Source organism: Calliphora vicina, chromosome 5 (genome assembly GCF_958450345.1).
Source record: "Calliphora vicina chromosome 5, idCalVici1.1, whole genome shotgun sequence".
Lineage (NCBI taxonomy): Eukaryota > Metazoa > Arthropoda > Insecta > Diptera > Calliphoridae > Calliphora > Calliphora vicina.
Window position 1 is genome coordinate 59,899,555 of NC_088784.1, and position 5,105 is coordinate 59,904,659.

Genomic DNA, 5,105 nt, shown 5'->3' on the forward strand with positions numbered 1-5,105 from the left:
ACACACTGATCATTTGGGATGAGTGTACAATATCGCATAAAAATTTGGAGGTATTCGACAAAACGTTGCAAGATTTACGAAACAATCAAAGCCGGTTTGGTGGTGCGATGATTCTGTTGGCAGGTCAACGCCAGTCGATGAACCTAATGCATGTTTGAAGTCGTCCGTTTAGTGGAAACATGTCAAGAACCTCAAATTAACTGTGAACATGGGTCTGGAGAAGTAATTATCAGACGTCGATCACTTTGCCTTAATAATTTTTAAAAACATAAGATAAAACAATTCAACAAAATTACATTAAAAAGTCTTCAAAGTGAAACACGGCAATCTAAAAACTGAAAAAATTCGAAAATTGAGCGAATAGCGCTAAATTGGCAACAATGTCTTTGGGTAATAAAAAGAATTCAAAATTTGTCTGTTTTACAATTTTAAGGAGTTACAATATTATTGACCATCTGCTATTTATCAATTTAAATCAATATTTATCTTATATATAGATAAATGTATGTAAATTGTAGATAGTGTTTGAATTAAATAAAATATATATTGAATTTTATCGTTAATGAATGTTTGTTTAAAGAGCGCCAAACAACGATCACTCAACAGCGTATTAGGGCATGACGGAAGAAGGGCACGTGTTTGTTGGAATGCCGGTAGGGGTGTTTCAAAACAGATATAAAAGTAGCAGCAGCAACAACAACAACACACTAAACGCAAAAACACCACATGAAAGCTACAACTTGGGTGGCAAGCACATCATCATTTCCAATGCGACTACAACGACTAACCGACCGACCGACTACTACTACAAACTACAGCAGCTATACCAACTGGCTTAACTTACTTTACAACTACGACGATGACGACTACTTACATTCATATATTCCTACATTCATACATAAATACATATTCATACAAGCTACATTTTGCTAAAAGTTGAAAGTAAAGCAAGAAGCTCGACGACAACAACTTATAGTACGTATATTAGGGAGCTGCAGCAAAAAAGTTGAGGATGATCCTAACTAAAATAAAAGCCTAGTTCAATCTAAGACACCTACCGTTTCTCATAATGTTTGTCCTGGCTTCAGTATTTGGTGAGCTGCATCAAAAGATAATAATGTCCTTTTCAAGGTTTTTATGATTTTTTCATATTTCTCGCAAATGAAACACAAAAAAACTAAACTTTCAATTTAGTTGGGAACATCGACACCTTATTTGCCTCCATGCAAATGGTACCGCCCTAATGTACATTTATTTATTCCTGCCCGTAATAGTAGATGTTGTACGAATAAGTAAAATATTTCAGTAACTCGCAGCAGGCAGCATGTTCATTGCATACAGCAAACTCAGCATGTGCCTTCAACGTCCCCAAAGTAAGGTGAATGAGTTTTTTTCTTCTCTTCGTTTTAGCTATTTTTTATTTTAATTTTTAGTTTTTTTTTTTGCTTTTGTTTTGGCACGACTTTGAAATTTTGTTGTATGTAGTACTTTTACTTGCTTGGAGTCTGATGATGTTTGTTTTGTTGCATGCTATATAGAGGTATGGACGGAATACTGTAGCACACGGTAATACTGTAGCCCAAGTCTATTCACACAAACAAATACGCAAGTTAGATAAGATCCCTTCTTATGTTTTTTTTGTTTTTTTTTTGTTTTGCCAAATATGTATCTACATATTTACTCCTATAGTGTAGGTATATATATGCAACACTCGTATTTTTAATTGGACAGACTTTTTCCTTTAATTTTTTTCAGAAAAGAAAGTACATAGTTACATTATGGAGATTTCAAAGAAATTTTAACAAAAAAAAATTTCATATTCAAGATAACGTACTTTTATTATTGCAAATTAAACAATAAATTAATGTTATGTTACAATTATATTTAGATTATTTTCATACCAAAAATTCTTAAATGTTATATAATTAAAATTATAAATTTCAACAGTTGAAGTCTTATCAAACTTGCATCACTTATTTTAACTTATTTTTCAATTTCGAAATCAAGTATGACATCTCAAACTCTATTCCTTGTTTGACGAAACAAAAATTTCGCTAAAAAATATAATTTTTGAACTCTACTGAATTCTATAATATCACTGTCCAACAGCATTTTTGGAACAGAATAGCGACCCTATAATTCTGAAAGGACATGCTGAGTAGATCATTTTTGGCGAATTTTGCATAAGGATCATGGTTTACACCCATACAAGATCAAGCTGACTCAAGAATTAAAACACAGCACATGTTACAATCGATCAAGAAATGGACCAGTCAATTGACCGCCAATATGCCAACAAGCCGACGAAGCACAGTGGCGCCATTTGAGTTTTTTCGTTGCAAAAATCATAACTTTTGAACCAAATGAGATAATCAAAAAATGTAATAGGCATATGATAGATAATTGATCAGTCTATGAAATGAGTGTTTGAAAAGTTAGCAAAGTTGAAATTTGTGGAAAAATCTATTTTATGGGAAGGCTTTTATGATTTAAAATTATTCTAGAAAAAGATTAAAAAAAGAAATGTTTAAAAAAATAGTTTTGGTTGGTTTTTCATGGTCATATGTCATTTTAGGAACCATGTCTTTTTGCAAAATCTTTTTTCAAAATTTTACCTCTAGCAAAAAATGGTGCAAGAAGGGGCAGCTGGAAATTTTTGCATTAGGTAAAGGAACAATCAAAGAACTTATTTTGAAAATATGGCAAATATAGAGATTGATAGTTTTTTATTATTTTAATTCAAAGTTGAGAAATATTGAAAAAATGGATAGTTGGTAAATATCGATTTACCTGGACAAATACAAAGCAAACAGTACAATTTTTGTTTATTCTTTTCTTAATCAATAGAATTATAAATAATGACGATCCGTTACATAGTTTTTAATATATTGTATCTGAAAGCGGACCAAATTACCTAAAAATGGTTTGTTTTTTTGAAAACAGAAAAACTATCTATATCTTCTGAACCAAAAATCTGATTGTAATAAGAGTAGCATATTTGAAATTTACTGTAAAAGAGATTTATTCAATATTTTTTAGGGGCACATGAAAGTTTTGATTTTTGCAACCTCACTTGCCACTGTGCGACGTTTGAAGAACTCAGAGCCAACATTGAACGCAAAATAGGGGCCGAAATGTGTGACCGAGTAATCGAAAATCGACCGCTACCGACGGGCCCGCGGTGGCCATATGAACGAAATAAAGTTCCATTCATAAATGTTTTAATTTTATTTCAAGTCGATCATAAAGTTTTGGAAATATCTCAAATGGTTTGCATTTTATTTAAAAAAAAGTTGTCAAGTCCTTATTGGAAAACCCGTTAGAATAAACTTATAGTCCAGCTGGTCTGAGTCATATGGGCAATTCCACGAGTATGACTACCACGAATGAAAACCCAAAAAACTTTTTTTCAATATGATTTGAATAGGAGAAAACACTAAAATATTACTATGTGTAAGTATTTAGATATTATTGCAACATTTTATTGGCAAAAATAATACCTAAAACTGACTATATTTAATTTTTTAATTTAATTGACATGTTTTAGGCTAAAATTGCTATTAAAACTAAACTCCCAATTAGCATTTAGTGTGAAATGAATTTGACTCTGATTGTTAATTTGCTATTATAAAATTGTTTATTAAAACCGAATGTATATTTTCTATTAATTGTTTGTTTGTTTTTGTATACATACATACATATTGTTTTATTATAAGAGAAAAATCTGTCACGTACGATATTAAATTTTATTTATTATAAAATCATCCAAAGATTGTTTTTATTTAAATATGATGGATTATAAAGAAAAAATATTTCTTTTAGTGTACGAAATGAAAAGAAAACATAACGCCTCTCACGATTCGAAAATGTTCGTATATTTCTACATGTACCTCAAAATGACTTCCGTTTTATGTCACGTACGATATAGGACTTCTCAAGGACTATTTATATTTCAAATTTCATGGATTTTTAAAAAAGAATGTGAGACCGTAGGTGGCGAATAATTTTGCTAATTAGGCGAAAAGAGCATTATTTACAAAATTTGGTATCTTTGTAATTTTCCGGCAAAAATTTTCGTTGAATATTTGAATACTTAAATGTTATTTTTGAAAGGACTTTTTTTGATTTTCCCGAAAAAGGGGTCAAATTAACTCCTAAAGAGTTGAGCTAGAGGGTTAAGATATTCCACAAAAATTATCCCCATCAAATTTCACAATATAACTCTGACAATAAGAATTCTCTCAGACATTAACTTACATCATTTTTTTAATTTAGTATAATGCTCCCTTGGATCAGAAAATTAAAAATTAAGACCCACTGTAAAAAAAAACTCAGACCAACTGGATTCAAAGTTTATTCTACAAAAATTATCTACCCAACATGTCCTTTCAGAATTACAGAGTCGCTTCTGTTCCAATCAAAAAGTCTCAATTTGTTGGACATTGTATTTGCTAAACATGTTTTCCATGACCATACAAAACTTACAGTACTCCAGAATTTCGAAATTCGCTTATAGGTTCAAAGTTCAAAAAACTGGTAATAACTTTAGAACTGTTAGTCCAATATTATTATCATTCTTTTGATCTATTATCTATATATATAAAATATATAATATATTATACAGTGAATGTCACTTAAAATCGTAGTCAAATTTTATTCATTAGTTTTAGAAAGTTGATGTTTTGGAAATATTTTAAAATGCTATTTTTATATTGCGTGTGCTATTACCTATCAGAAAATTGGGTATTATTTTAATTGCCCTTATCCACAAATAAAAAAATTGGGTAAGACTGTCAGTGCCCAGAATATCAACGCTTCATTTAAAATCGTAAAGGCACTAAAAAATAGCAAATGATACACTACAAAGTATTAGGATTATTTAATATTAACATTTTTTTAAATTTTTAAAGTTTTAATTATAATTTAATATAATTGTACGAATTTAAGTGAAATATGAATTTTGTGATGTTCTTTAATTTTCATCAATATTTTTTTAACGAATTGAGGTTTTGTTAACTTTTTTGTTGAAATACATATTTTTTGTTCCAATTAATAAAATGACTTAATTTTTTATATAATCACCTATTATTGCCTGTATAATTTCA